This window comes from Epargyreus clarus, unplaced genomic scaffold, assembly GCF_041222505.1.
Source record: "Epargyreus clarus isolate Ecla_fem2 unplaced genomic scaffold, WU_Ecla_fem_2.2 ptg000032l, whole genome shotgun sequence".
NCBI lineage: Eukaryota > Metazoa > Arthropoda > Insecta > Lepidoptera > Hesperiidae > Epargyreus > Epargyreus clarus.
The window spans coordinates 8,477,213-8,494,485 of record NW_027332237.1 but is presented as its reverse complement, the minus strand read 5'-3'; positions in this window follow the sequence as shown (position 1 = coordinate 8,494,485).

Below are 17,273 nucleotides of genomic sequence, written 5' to 3'. Positions count from 1 at the left end.
CGCTCTGATGATTAGAATTTAAGTTATGGGGTGGAACTCATCATCACTACCCCTGCTTTTTACATATTTTATGACAACTTACCTTCTGCCCACTCAATTCTCATGAAACTTAAAATGAACATTGTGTGTCTAGGTTATCATGATATGATGGAAAATTTGACCTTCAACTCTTCAACCCTGGTAATGCAGAAGTGCCTCCTGCCTCAACCATACAAATTAGGCATTTGGAACTTATGGATATTTAATAAAGTCGATAAGTTGAGATATATGATGGAAAATTTGACCTTCCACTCTTCAACTCTGATAATGCAGAGGTGCCTCCTGCCTCAGCCATACAAGTTAGGCATTTGATGCTTATGAATATTCAATAAGGTTGATAGGTAGAGATATATGATGGAAAATTTGACCTTCTACTCTTCAACTCTGATAATGCAGAAGTGCCTCCTGCCTCAACCATACAACTTAGGCATTTGGAGCTTACGAATATATGATAAGGTCTTTGAGTAGAGACATATGATGGAAGATATGACCTTCAATTCTTCAATCCTGATGATGCAGAGGTGCCTCCCATGTAAAGTATATAGATGAGACATTTGTTGTAATGAAGTAGCTAGACAGAGATATATGATGAAAAATTTGACCATCAACTCCTTTTTCTTTTCTTAACTATTGAATTAAGATAAATTGGACCGGTTCACTCGCAGAGTTTTACCACCTAGTTTGATTTATTTACTTATCTGTTCCTACCTAACCTAGCCAATAATTAGTATCTCATAAAGCTTCGCCTATAGTGTTTCGTATTGAATTGGTTAGGTTAGGTTGGAACATATAAGACAATATAAAACTAAGCGAGAAGGGCGCGGCAGCGCCCTGCGAGCGGGTGGGTCCAATCCGTATCTATTCAGACCTTACCTTTATTCATGATCACATTTATACAATTTTACATAATATTAATACAAACGTTAGCATATCATCACTAAAAAGGGTGAAAAAAAAAATTTTAACAAAAAAATAAAACCGACTTCTATGTCACTACAAAGTAAAAAATAATTGAAATAAATGTTGGTTTAGTACATATTTCTGTAGTCGGCGCTCATATTGGACACGCTGTTATCAAACGAAATATATTGAGCGCCGACTTCAGAAATATGTACTAAACCAACATTTATTTCAATTATTTTTTACTTTGTAGTGACATAGAAGTCGGTTATATTTTTTTGTTAAAATTTTTTTTGTCTCTCTTTTTTGCGAACATGTGAGTCAGACAAAAAGACTTGAGCACTTACTTATTGTTACGTTTACTCGGTCTACTGATGCAAACGGAACAGAATAATGGATTGAGTAAACGTAACGTAAAATTGTGGGATGTTTTTAAAACTCATGGTAAGGGTCCTGAAAAGGTTTTCTGCGAATAATACGAAACTATGAGCTACTTTAAAATGACATGACTTTCTATAAAACTCGACGACGCGACGAATAAGTAAACTTCTTCCTTTCGAAAGTCGGTTAATAAATTTATGTTTCATTTTGAATATTAATGAATCTCCAGAAATTCTACTACCTACAGGATTTTTCCAAGTATGCGTAGATTTAGAAATTCACTATATACCTTTACAAAATCGCAAGTGTGAATGTATCCTTATGTGTAAAATTGCCATTTACAGCGCAACCGTATTCGCAAAGTCTCTAAGGACCACTCGACTTCACTTTGACAATTTCTAATAGTGTTTTGATGCTAATCCTGCCGGAAAGTTGCTGTCAAATATTTGGGAATAGTTGGGACTTTGTCAGTTTTACGTTAGTTGCATGTCAATAAATAATGGAGTTACAGAGTTTAGTCTCAGTAAATATTGATGTTATTTTCCTATGAATTTTTATCTTTCTACATAATTTCACTTTTGTCTCTTGGAGCTAAGACAAAACAGCACTTAATATCGATGTTATAAGGCAGGAATAGGTAACGTGGTGATGCCTCCGGGGTCCAGATATACCTCAAATAAGATAAGAGTCATCTGAGATCGGTAACAGCTGCTTAAGGACTAAGTTAGAATGCATCAGATAAGTATCTGATAAGTAGATTCAAACCGGAACACACCGGCACTAAAAATTGCTGTTGTTACGCAGGAAGAAGTGTGTCTTCAAAGTAAATTACTCGTATTAAAGAGTTCTATCACCTTTTAAACTATTTTTAGGACTACAAAGTATCAATTATACAAAATTTGTTAATTTTATTCATTACATAAATAGCCTAATAAATATCCCCAATCATAATCGCAGACAAAGAATTTCTTTCGCTTAAAATCCCCTGAGGGGCCATCATCACAAATATTCCCCTCAATTTGTAAACGACAGTTCTAAAGTATCGCAATAAAATATTCCGACGTTATCTGAGAAAATTGGAGCTGACATCATAGCAGAGATTAATTTCATCTCCGGATTTTAAGGTTGGAGATAACCAAAATGAGAACTGACGCTTTGAACGTGGTACTGGGAAGATGTTGTGGAATGTCTTTTCGCTTACAAATAAATAAAATGTAATAGTTTGACTGTTACTTCTGTATCTACTACTTTCTTAACTTGTATACTAATTTAACAATACATGATATAAAAAATATCATTTGAGAATACATACGTATTAAAAATCCTATTCGAAAATGTTGAACTGATAATAATTTTCGTAGTGACTTAAGGTACTATTAATATTTTATGAAACTATCCGAAAAAGGGGATAGTGAAACTGATTATAATAATGTTGATTACTAAACATTATACCAGATTAAAAGATTTAAACCTAGGTATACTGATAATTCTTAACATTGTTTGGTGAATACACTGTCGATGATTATAACCATAAAATTATCATAATCATCATAAAATTGTCTTAGACGTGTGCGTAATTCTGGAGACTGAAGACTTCTTTTTCATCTGTACAACTCTATCGAATAAGTGTTAAGAATCTTTAACAATATTCATTTGAAATTAAAACCCCATAATTAACAATTCATGGAGTGAGACTCTTCTAAAAAACAAATGACGATCAATATCACTAAATGACATATCAGTTAAATTCTATAAAACTAAATCCAATACCACTAGATCTTTTCTTGTTACGCTCAGCAATAATCTTGAGAGGTGCCAATTCTCTGGAGTCCTCATCAGTTCAGTTCTGTTAACTCGACATTCATTCGCTCAGGGATGTACTCGTAGTACAATTGTGTTATCTTCACAACCGATTTTATATTCGTGAGCGCGTCGATTTTCATTATCTTCTTTGGTATTCTCTATTTTAAAATTGTTTTTAACTTTACTTAAATAATAAGAAATGATGTATGCAGTATTAATTCAGTATTATGAAAAACAAATTGTAAAAAAATAATTTGGCTTACAAAAATATAAATAAGAAACTAACATATTTGAAGAGAGTATATTGTAACCGTTGTTATTGATTATAATATTGATGATAATAAATCATTTAGTTAAAATAATCATTATCAAAATGGAGATCATTGTGATCTATGTAACTCTCTTGGAGAAAAAACTTAAGAATCATTAGTAATATTTAATTGAAATTATCACCCTTATTGAGATTGAGTGACACTTTGGTTCTACAAGACAAATGACAATCGGTATCATTAAATGACAAATCAGTTAAATTCTATAAAACAAAATCCAATACCACTAGATCTTTTCTCGTTTCGCTCAGCAATAATCTTGAGAGGTGCCAATCCCCTGGAGTCCTCGTCAGTTCAGTTCTGTTAACTCGACAGTCATTCGCTCAGGGATGTAGTACAATTGTGTTATCTTCACAACCGATTTTGTATTCGTGTGCGCGTCGATTTTCATTATCTTCTTCGATCTTGTTTCGTTTAGAATTGTTTTCAACTTCACCTGACGGATAGATATCATTACGAAGTTTGTTGTTTGTTAAAGTGTCGGTCATGGATAGATCTGATAACATCGTTGCAGGGATGAGTACTGTGTAGATCAATTGCGGTGACACCACCGCCACGAGCGAAACCTAATAACTGATTCACGCTATAAATCGGTATGCCGTTGGTATTTACCCGGTCGAAGTTTGTCCATGGTAACTTTCACTTCTTCCATACAAAAAACCTTCCATATGCCAAAAACATATTCTTGAAAGATTTGACGACCCACGTGGCGGAGTGGTCACCGTACTAGTCTGACGCGCAGAGGGTTCGACCACGGCCAGACAGAAATCTAAATGGTGAATTTAAGTTTTTGTTTCTGGGTCTAGGTGTTTGTGTATTTGTGTGGGTGTGTCCATAGCACCCACAGGGTACGATACTGGGAATCCTAGGGGCTGTGAGTGTAGAAAGCGTTTATCTTCTTAGACTACAAAACTAACAAATTTCGAAATAACAACAAAGCGACTATGACAGAGCGTTGTTTATCCAAAATTTCAATTCAAATCGAAAATTATGGTAATCACGATCCTGACGCGGCAAATTAGAGAACAAATGTATTTCAACGGGGCGGATTCGGCGTTGATCAATTTTGGATAGAACTAAATGGAATAAATTTGGATCAGGAAATTAATCGCTTTGTTTGAATAAAATACGAAATTTGAACGTTTGTGTTGAATTATTAATGCCTGATTATTGTTTGTATTTGAATCAATAATAGTATTGTTAATAATTTGATCATGTTTGCTAACAATATACTCGCGTGGCGGTATGGTCAGAGTTCCGGGTTCGATCCTGACCACACAGGCATCTAAAGAAAATTAAGCTCAACGCCATTGCATTGGTAGGCTTGAAGATTTGAACACTTTTAGGTGCTTCTTAGATCTTAAGTACTCTTATTTCTAAAATAAGTTTCCAAATTCCCCTTCTATCCATGCCGATTAAATAGTGCAACGTTTTCCTATACTATACTATACTATACTATACTATACTATACTATACTATACTATACTATACTATACTATACTATACTATACTAATCAAAACGTAGTTTCGCTATTTGTACTCGTATATCAACATCAATTAACAATAGTCCCATTATTTAATGAGGTACGGGACTCCTCTTATACTATTTGATTCATCAAACTTCACTTTGGCCAGGTGCACTTGAATTTGTCAAAGATATTTGAGAATTCTTGTAAAGTTGTAGGTGGGTAGATATAAAAAACCCACTTTAGTTGTTTTAATGTCACTTCTTGCCGCCAGTAGTCGTCTTAGGCTCGGCGAGATAATACAGACGTTCTGTATGTGCCCTCTTGCTCTTCTTTTTGTGTACTACCGCGTGTGCGTTGTGAAGTTCATAGAGACAACTCATCAGAAAGACCAGGCCGTGGCTACTTCTTGAGCCCAGTGACAACGCCGAGCACATAACCTCTGATAGGATTCGAATCAGCTGATAGATTTGGAAGGCAAGGTTAGTTTCATATACTCATCTACTTTTACGATACCTATATCCATACCAGTTACGATTCTATACATAATACTTTCCAGTATATCGTTAGGTAAGCGTGCGAGACCTGTGTGTACCGCACATTTTTTACAGACCTCACTAATACGTTTTCTCGCGGACCACACTGATCCTATGTACTTTCATAAGCTAAAATCAGTCTAAAAAGACTATTGAATTCAAAATATTACTAAGCTTTCAACCATACAAACATGAATAAAACGCAAACCATTTACGCTTTATAAGTAAAGCAGAACTTATCGTCAGGGGAGCTATCAGCTCAAGCGGTGTCAGTTAGACGTCCTATTTACATTAATCGGATCTAGAAACTTTAGCGTTCTCGCTCCCAGGCTTACTGTCCACTGGGATCTGAATAGATTTTTGTTTATCGCAGGAAAATTGAGATTTTAAAACGAGTTTATCAAATATCTGCACAGTCCCCATTAATATGCAGTTTTGCACTCAAAGACGTCCTGATTATAAGTAGTTTGGCACTTAAAGACGTTCTGATGTTAATTATGCAGTTTTGCACTCAAAAACGTCCTGATTATAAGCAGTTTTTTACTTAAAGACGTCCTGATGACAATTATGCATTTTTTCACTCAAAGACGCCTTAATAATAATTATGCGGCTTTGCTCAAATCAAATCAAAGACATCCTTATTAAAAGTGCTACAAATGACAAAAGTGCTCGTTGTTTGATGTAGTTGGAAGGTTGGTGGTGGTAGAGGTTTTAAATTTAATTGAGAGGTTCGGGGTTCGTTTCACAGCCACGTGTAAGTTTTCAAAGATATCTGCATATTATAATGTATTATTATTACTTGTTCAAATGATAAAGAAAAACATCATGAGGAAACCTTGTGTAGGTTTCCTACCTTCCTGAAAGTTTTAAAAAATTTTCAAAGGTGTGTGAAGACTTCGTTTAGCAAAAGTATAGTAGTCACAAATTCGCATTAGGCAAAACATATATTTCTTTTAACATAATTTAGCTCAATTTACCACTTCCAAAATAAATTTATTTTATTCCTAAGTCATTACGAATTCAGACTAAAATTCTGTTTCTAGAATTCGATTCCGTTCAAGCTTGATATCCAAATCACGTAACGGAAAATTTAAATATCACTTACTTATCTATATCTTTTCTGAAATAAGAAAATTTGAAATCGATGTTTTATCGCAGTGTCACGTTTCAGGAATACTTATTCAGTAATGTCTTAATAATTTATTTTTTATTTTCTACACAGTTTAAATTTCCTTTTTTACTACATTTTCTTATAATTTTCGTATAAAAATACAAAATCTATTCTAATAGATAATGATTTTAATAACAATATAATTAAATATAAGGTGAGAATTTGGTCCTCAGGAGTAGTGACGCATATGTGATCGACTTCATGTAATTCTACTATCCTACATGGAGTTGGTTACAAAAGTTCATTAGCGTCTGTGACCACGTACCATATACTACTACATAATCGTTGACTACTTTAACCTTTTTACTAGATACTACTACTACTACTACACTTTGATCTTAACCAAAAGGCCGAAAAGCGATATGTAATTATATAAACAACAATAACCTGAAAGTATGGCCTATATAATTTCCACCAGTAGCATTACCATGAGTTGGCATAGAAACGCAACTATAGAAATGGTAAATAGAAAACTATTGTCATTTTGCTAGTGAATAACATAACTACTATCGTTACGGTATTTCTTGACAACGTCTGTCAAATTAATGACTCATGGGACCGAATTTGTATGGCAATAGTTCATAATGACATTCGCTAGCGATTTGATTTCGATAGGTTTTTTACGTATCGAGTTACGTCACTACGGATTTTACTTCTACGAGTAACCACCATAGGCGCTGTACAATTTTTCATACATTTATTTTACGCAGTCGCTAGCGGGTAATACTTTTGTAAACTCATGGTAGTCCTACAGTTTTGGTATTTGGTTACGTATTGCCCATACAATTTCCATTCAGCGCCCCAGCGGATTGTATCCGAACTATAGTGTCAGTAACATAACATTAAATGTTTAAATTGACAAAATGGCGCTTTATGTTTTCTCTCTTTTTTGCGAACATGTGAGTCAGACAAAAAGACTTGAGCACTTATTGTTACGCTTACTCAGTCTACTAAGCAAACGGAACAGAATAATAGATTGAGTAAACGTAACGTAAAATTGTGGGATGTTTTGAAAACTCATGGTAAGGGTACAGAATCCAACAACACGTCACTTTCAAGACGTTTGAGCTGCAGAGCATGTAAAATACTGAGACATATATACATACATACAACACATACACATGCAACATACACACACATACAACTTACACACACATACATAACCAACCTTAGTCGGATAAATGTTACACAATTCAAACAGCTCGTGACAAGCATAAACCCTTACAATTTAACAGCCGTTACAAGTTGAGAATGTCATCTTTAGCCCGAGGGAGCCCAAGTTTTGACAGCTCAAAGTGAATCGATAAGCGTTGTTTCTTGTGGAGTGACAGCTCTTACTCGTTGCTAGCTTCATTAGTTGGTACGGCTTAAATACATACATAGTGACGAAAGCCGTATACCGTAACTTATCTTAATAAATAATATTATGACACGTATCACTGTAGAGCCCTTTGTGGTTTGACTCCAGTGGTGCCACACCTATATCTGCTGTGTTAAGTGCTTAAGTTTCAAGTGCTACTGTGTTGTGGTTTGAAGGTTGTAATAAGGCAAACATACTTATCCGAGACTTTTCAACTTAGTCCTCAGGGATAGCAATGTATCTAAAGCTGACCACACGTAGGAAACTTATTTAGGACCGATTATGATGTTCATAGGCGCCAGTATCCACTTACCATCAGCTGATACCCTCACAACCCCAAACTAGGATTCCCTGTGTCCATATCCTGTGTTTCATGAACACAAACAAAGACGAATAAACAAACATCCATGCACAACAGTAATATAAACTAATTATTGACATCTGTCTGGTCGGGGATAGAACCCAGAACCCTCATGTCAGACCGATATGTTGACGGCTCCGCCACGCGAGTCGTCGATCAAATGGACCGCATGCTGGTTAGCTCTTTCTATTACAAAAACACACTAACTACAATTACACTAACCTTTTGAATGTATCTATCAGAACCACTAGACCCTCTCGCAGTTACGAAGTTACTATGTATAAGTGTCTCTCGCCCGAGGGATTCAACTTTTGAACGTAAAGTCAATCGATAAGTTCATACATTGTTCATCGGTTCCGGTTAGCTCGTAGTAGTGTTGATTTAAATGTGTTTGTAGTGCATCAAATTGGCCGTAAATTACATGATTATACATTGTAACTTAATCAACATTGTAATTTTTGAAGGTGGTAGAACCCTTTGTGGTTCGACTCCGGCGGCACCACCGCCACACCTATTTCTGCCTAATAACAGCAGTGTTAGGCGCTGCTGTGTTCGGTTTTGAAGGGTGTGGTAAGGGAGTCATACTTTTCCGAGGCGTTCCAACTTATTCCTCAGGGGTAGCGGCGCGTCTGTGGCCGACCTAGGTAGGAATATCTAATTCTATCTGGGGTTGATTACAGATGTCAATGGGCGGCAGTAGCCACTTACCATCAGGCGGACTGTATGCCCGTCTGCTACTCCTATATTATATAAAAAAAACATCAACTGAGTATTGTCTTACCTAACTCAAATAGCCTCTTAAAATAAAGATCTTAGTTTATTGTAGTCGGTACCTCACTAGTAATAATAGTGTCAAGCGCTACTGTAGACTAATTGGAAAGGTTTGGAAATTACTTACAAAGTTTCTAACTTAGTTCTCAGGAGTAACTCTGTAGCCTACCTTAGGTACGATAATAAAAATAATATCTGGAGTTGATTATCATGCCGCCCGAAAGTAGCCACATACATGCTGGTGTGCTACTCGAACATTACAAAGTAAAACAGTTTTTAATTATACATAATGAACTCAAATTCATGCTAGCTCCATTTATATTAGCACTTACATACACATTTCCCAGTCTCAGTTATCCCCGCGGGGACAGCTCAACTTTTGACAGCTCAAAGTGAACCGATAACGTTTGCAGACGGTATGACAGGTGTCGGGGTCACTGCCTGCTTGTAAAGGGCTTGTCTTGTGGTTATCATCATCTGTTACTAAGCTTAAATAATATTGCAGAGTTACGGAATGATAGCTCATTGAATGAAGTTTCTTGCTGCAATAACTTGCACTTATAATTGCATGCAGTTTCTTTGCGTACCTTAAAATAATAATATTTAATGAACATGAAAAACACAAATGCTAAATATAATAATTACTTTTTGTTATGGCATATATTGGGTCGAATTTGGATATAATTATGCTATTAGATGCTGTAACTACAATATTATCTATAACAACAAAACTTTATGACATTACGTGACAACATGGCACTTTTAGCGTAGTTGATACAAACAACACTATAGTGTTGTGGCCCATTACTCGAAATCTGATGACAAAGCGAATTAAGAACTCTTTTCATATCCTAGGGACTAAATATAATATTTCGTAGACGTAATTAAATGCCATAGAAGCTTTACTTAGAACTAACCGTCATGCTGTCTCAATTTCAAGCAACATTAGTTTTGACAGCTCAAACTGCATCGATAAACAGTTGCGCTGCGCTCAAGGGAATGGCTGACTGTGACAATTTTGCACTAGATGTTACGAAGTTTGTAATACAACTAACTTGCAACTTTATGTAACTATCGTTGGTTAGCTCACTAAATAGTTTGTTCGAGGTGAAGTTCGATGAATTAATTAATTTCAAGCTTTAACAGTTTATTTTCCTACTGGACATGAGTCTGTCTATACAGTACCCTTACCATGAGTTTTCAAAACATCCCGCAATTTTACGTAACGTTTACTCAATCCATTATTTTGTTCCGGTTGCTTCAGTAGACTGAGTAAACGTAACAATAAGTAAGTGCTCAAGTCTTTTGTCCGCCTCACATGTTCGCAAAAAAGAGGGACAAAACATAAAGCGCCATTTTGTCAACTTTGGCATTTAATGTTACGTTACTGGCACTATAGTTCTGATACAATCCGCTAGGGGCGCTGATTGGAATTTGTATGGGCAAATACGTAAACAAATACCAAAACAGTCATATTTGTCAAAACATAAAAACTCATGGTAAGGTGTACCCTTAATATTATGTGACATAACTGCGCTGACGAAGTGCTAATTGATCACAAACCTTTAGCATTTTTTCAGAACTCGTAGACTCGCAAATTTCGAGATAATTTTCTTCGCCCTTAAAAATGATAAACAATTTCTAATACACACAGAGGGAATATTATTAACTTTGACTCTTTCATTTCAATATAACATTCAGATTGTGGTATTGTTTACATACATTACACCCTTGACATCACCCTTAACCCTTGACAAAGAACCTGTTAAGTGCATTTGTATCAACACATCGCTACGTTTTAGGTACAAGGGCTGTTACCCCCAACCCTATACAATTGTCAATCGACCATCTGTTGTAAGTTTTCGTGAACATTTTTTGACAATACGAAATTTATGTCATATTTCATTATTTGGTAGAATTCTTCGAATTTCGTATTTTTGTCGTATACCAGCAGAGTTAAACACTGTTCATCATCATCAACCCATTACTGTCCCACTGCTGGGACGGGTCTCCTCTCATAATGAGAAGGATTAGGCCATAGTCCACCGCGCTGGCCAAGTGTGTATTGGTAGACTTTACATACCTTTGAGATTTTTTTTAATAAATCTCAGGTATGCAGGTTTCCTCACGATGTTTTCCTTCGCTGTTTAGCAAATGATAGTTAATTTCTAATACGCACATAACTTTGAAAAATCAGAGGTGCCTGGGATTTGAACCTCGGAACCCTCGGTCGAGAGGCCGAGTTACTTAACCACTAGGCTATCACTGCCTCTGCAATAAACACTGTTATTATACTAAAAATATTGTTTTTATCACTCCCACAATTTAGTCGAATCCAATAACACCTTCTTTGTTAAAATCCATCAAGTTATTTACTGCAGAGCGGCTGCAGAGCGTGTTTTAGAATGAGACATACATCGCCTTCGTCAAGTCATTAGTAGACTTCGAACTTTTATAAGTTCTCTCAGATCGCACGATGATTTCCTTCAACTTTAAAGACAGTGATAATCTATTTCTAAAATGCACGTAACTTTAATTGGATTCGAATCTTGAACGTCTTGATAGAGAGGCCGAGTTTTACCCAATTCGCTATCACTGCTTACAGGCATACATATATAAAAACATACGCTCGATAAAAATTACCTTCCTTCCATAGTTGGATAAAACCTACTGTGACAAGAATCAGATATCATCCGTCATAACTATTCCACTGTTCTCCCGCAGAACCCCAAAACGACTCGCTTCCACATAAACGCAAACGATCGGCTTCCGTAGAACAAAACCTTGCGATTTGGAGCTCAATTTAGATAAAAGCTTCACGACATTTAAATAGAAGCCGCAGGAATACGATCTGAATGTACTGTTAGAGCTAGCTTTGTCCTGATTGTGATCGATTGAGATTGGGGACGGATTTGTATGATGTGGAAAAAAGTGTCAAAAAAAATTAAATAAAACTTTATATAGCGTGTGAAAAGTGCTAATAATTTGGCTGAGGCTCAAACCAAGACACGATTACTTCAAAACAATTGCTTGCTTTAATCTATGTTTTCTTATTAAAAAAATAAACTATAAAGTATCAAAACAATAAACTGCTTAAAAATATAGCCTATCTGTGACATCTCATAATGTTACAATTCACCCAGTCGTTTGGGCGGGGCATTCCAACGAATGAGACAAACAAACGCTCAAAGAAAATTACCTACCGCAGTCAGTTAATAATAATATATAAACCCGTCATCTATAATACATCTACATATTTCATCAATAAAAGTGTATTTTTCGTCGAGTAAAAACCACAATTAAATAGATATAAAGTAAAATTTCAAAATCACTTGTGTCCCCACTTAGCATTTTGTCAAAGGACAATTGTACCCCTTTGGGATATTTAGACCCGCTTCTAAAATGTATGATCCAATACCGCTGTTTATCGCGACGTGGTCCACAATGCCCATTGTCTCAACCCTCCCTCGTATACTGGTTTGTAAGCAATACGACGAATATGAGTGCGTTTTTCTAATAGTAATTTATATTTTTTATAATATAGGAGTAGCAGACGAGCATGCAGTCCACCTGATTGTAAGTGGCTACTGCCTCTCATGGATATCTGTACTCAACCCCTGATAGGATACGATTCCTACCTGACGTCGGCCACAGATGCGCCGCTACCCCTGAGGACTAACCTGGAACGCCTCCGAAAAGTCTGTCTCCCACAAATTAGAAACCAGCAGCGCTTAACACTGCTGTTATGAAGCAGAAATAGTTGTGGCGGTAATGCCGTTGGAGTCGAACCACTAAGGGTTCCATCTTCAAACTACTTTAGTATTATATAAGCTCACTAGGCAAGCATAATCAGGTCGCTATGGGAGCCTTCGGGGGAGGAACGTCATGCGCGGGGTGCCGCAAGGTTCGGTACTGGGCCCACTATTGTGGAATATCGCATATGACGCGGTGCTGAGAACGGTGCTCCCATCAGGAGTGAGCATCGTCTGCTACGCCGATGACACCCTCGTTCTCACTGAAGGGGTGCGTTTTACGAGAACGGTACGGCTAGCAGAGCTCGGGGTGGCACGCGTCGTAGCGAAGATTCGCGAGTTGGGCTTACAGATAGCGCCCCAGAAAACCGAGGCGATATGGTTCCACGGCCGCAGGCCGAGAGTCGAGCCAGCTGAGACCTCAGTGCGTGTCGGTGAAGCGGACGTCCGGATAGGCAGGTTCATAAAGTACCTTGGCCTAACACTGGACAGCCGCTGGTGCTTCGACGAGCACTTCGACCGTCTCGTCCCTCGAATTCATAAGGTAGCGGGTGCTATGCACAGACTGCTGCCAAATCTCGGGGGACCAAGGGAAGAAGTCCGCCGCCTCTACGCGGGTGTGATACGCTCGATTGCGCTCTACGGTGCGCCGGTGTGGTCGGACAAGTTGTCTGCCAGCCGGCGCCGTGCGCGGAAGCTGAATTCCGCGCAACGTACGATCGCAATCAGAGTCGCCCGTGGCTATCGTACCATATCGTATGAGGCGGCGACAGTCCTCAGGCGGTTTCCGCCCCTGGACATTCTGGCGGATATGGACGCACGGGTCTTCCATAAGATCCGCGTGCTCCGTCAGGGGACTGAACCCTTCAACGAAGAGACGATCGGAGCGCTTCGGAGGAGAGCCAGATGGCGCGCTCTGAGGTGCTGGCGCGAACGGCTCCAGGAGCCGCGGAACATACGCCAAAGGGTGGTTGACGCTATCTTACCGAACTTTCGGGCCTGGCTGAAGAGCAGGGGTAGAGTGACCTACCGGCTTACTCAGATACTCACCGGACATGGCTATTTCGGGGAGTATCTGAATAGGATACAAAGAGAGGAGACGGCCCAGTGCCATCACTGTGGGCACGACGAGGACTCCGCACAGCACACGCTGCAGTACTGCCCAGCGTGGGAGTCGCAGCGGCGGATCCTTGTCGAAAAAGTGGGACAGGATCTGTCTCCGTCAGCCATCGTTGGGGCAATGGTTCAGCGCAGCGAAGCCTGGAACGGCATGATCATCTTCTGCGACGTGGTCATGTCTACGAAGGAAGACGCCGAACGAGCTAGGGAGCGCGCTGAACCCGCTCGGAGGAGGAGTCGCCGCGGCCGTAGATAAGGGCCCCCGGCGCGGCGTCCCTGTAGTTCCGGGACCAGAATAGGGCTACGGTATCCCCTGTCTGTCGTAAGAGGCGACTAAAAGGGGCTTCCGGGGTTGCGGGCGGCAAGAGTGGGAGCTCAAACCGCCCGGCCAGCAACCCCGGGAAGGACGGCGGTATGTGTGGTCGCATACCGTCGTGTACAACAGACGGTGCGGCGAGCGGCATGCTCACCTGGACGGAGCCCGACGGGGCAACTAACTAAATTTACTTAGTGGAAACATATTGCGTATTGCACTATAGTCAGTCGAATATATTGCAGTTAGATGCGCAGAGATGAATGAACAAGGGAGAAGTCACAGAAAAACCGTTTACAAAATGTACCCTTAAGTTTTTTGAAATATCTTAAATACGTAGTAAATATCTTATATATAAAATTCTCGTGTCACTATGTTACCGTACTCCTCCGAAACGGCTTTACAGATTTTCACCAAATTTTATATGCATATTCAGTAGGTCTGAGAATCAGCTACTATATATTCATACCCCTAAGTGATAAGGGTTGTTCACTCTTAACATTGTTTTATTTATATGGCAACACAACACTTGCCGATTCAGCTAGTATTATTTATGAAATTCTAAAGATGAAAAAATACAAATAAGTAAATGTGTATGAAGAAGTATCTTTTTCGTACGAAATTTAATTAGCAAACATTATGGTAAATGGTAGTCGAAGGAGGCAAAACTCATTTGGTTCGGGTCCAAATAGGACCGCCACACCTTTTTTCCGAGGGGGAAACCTTTTTTTTTTTTTTATAATATGAGAGTAGCAGACGAGCATGCAGTCCACCTGATGGTAAGTGGCTACTACCGCCCATGGACATCTGTAATCAACCCCAGATAGGATTGGATATTCCTACCTGAGGTCGGCCACAGATGCGCCGCTACCCCTGAGGACTAAGCTGGAACGCCTCGGAAAAGTCTATCTCCCTTACCACACCCTTCAAACCGGAACACAGCAGCGCTTAACACTGCTGTTATTAGGTAGAAATAGGTGTGGCGGGTAACCCGATATCGTGTGAGCTACATGGGGTTATGGGGGATTGTTACCAATTAAAATCCTCCCGAAGGCCAAGGCGCTGCATATTGAGTGTAGTAGAACTTTTTGTGGTGTGGTGGTAGTGCCGACTTCGGCGGCATCTCTTTCTGCCTCATACCAGTGTATTAAACGCTGCTGTGTTCTAGTTTGAAGGAAATCTAATCCTATCCGGTGTTGATTACATATGTCCATGGGCGGCAGTAGCCACTTACAGGTGCACGACATGCTCGTCTGCTACTCCTACATTATGAAAAAAATGTTGCTTCATCCTAAAAACTTAGGGTGCCAAACCGGCATCCCGATCTATAACATACTAGCATTACTCGGTCTGTTTTTCTACATTCTGAGGCACGTAAGTCAGTGAAGGGACAGTACTTAGGACAAATAGCTATTGTTTAGGCGTGCTTCCGCCACTTATACTAATAGCTGGCTTGCCACATGTCTGCGAAGGCACTTCAAAGGGACTCAAATACGTTTAGGTTTGAACGATCTTATAATCAAAGTCAAAGAGACCCTAAAGCGATTGTTTTGTAACTGTTTTGGAAAGTTTTTGTGCAGGCACAACTTGTTTTCAGAGCTTAATGGTTGAAACTTGGCCTTTCGATTGATGAACCTCAGAGTTCAAATCCCAGATTTCTGACTTTTAAAGTTAGGTACATATTAAAAAATAATTGTCACTTGCTTTAACTGTGAAGAAAAACATCGGGAGGAGACCTGCATACGTAAGTAATCATTATAAGAATATCTGAAAGGTATGTGAAGTCTGGGTTGATGACAGTAATCATCAGGTGGAATAAACTCTTTTTGCTGCTTGAATGTAATAAAATTATGAACTAAGTGCGAGTCGAACTCGAACATAGAAAGGTCCGTACCACCAAAACTTTTTATTTTTTTATTTTTAGTATTTGATATCATAGCAGCTATTAGCAATTGCAATAGCAATTTAATATGTATGAGTTGAAGGTGTGAATTATAATCAATTCAATAGAAAAAGCGAAAAATGCCGATACATAGCGAATTCTTGTATGGCGACCCATTTAAATTCAAGATTTTTTATTTTTAGTATTCGTTATTATAGCGACCACCGTTACGCATACTCTTTAAAACGTGTCTTTTACGGTTTAAGATACAGAGCCCTGTAACAGACAAACAGACAGCGGAGAGTTGTATAGTGACACCCATTTATTTTGAACGTTTTTTAAGTTTTAGTATTTGTTATTAACGGCCACGGTTTTTTTTACGTTTTCTATACTCACAGCCCCACACTTGGATTCCCTGTGTCGTGGGTGCCATGGACACACACATAGACATATACATAAACACCCAGACCTAGAAACAGATATCTAAATTCATAATTCAGATATCTGTCTAGCCGGGAATCGAACCCGGGACCCTCTGCGCGTCAAACCGTTATGGTGACCGCTCCGGCACGCGGGCCGCCACAAAGTTATACATACTGTGTAAAAAAATAAATGTCTATCTATTCCGGTTCCCAAGATAGAGCACTGTGACATACAAACAGACGACCAGACAGCGAAGGCAACGTCTTCCGTTTTCACCTTTGAGAACGGTAGGACTACCATGAGTTTACAAAAGTATTACTCGCTAGCGACTGCGTAAAATAAATGTATGAAAAATTGTACAGCGCCTCTGGTGGTTACTCGTAGAACTAAAATCCGTAGTGACGTAACTCGATACGTAAAAAACCTATCGAAATCAAATCGCTAGCGAATGTCATTATGATCTATTGCCATACAAATTCGGTCCCATGAGTCATTAATTTGACAGACGTTGTCAAGAAATACCGTAACGATAGTAGTTATGTTATTCACTAGCAAAATGACAATAGTTTTCTATTTACCATTTCTATAGTGGCGTTTCTATGCCAACTCATGGTAATGCTACGGAACCCTAAAAAGTAACTTCTCCGTAATGTGTTGAAGTAAGTGT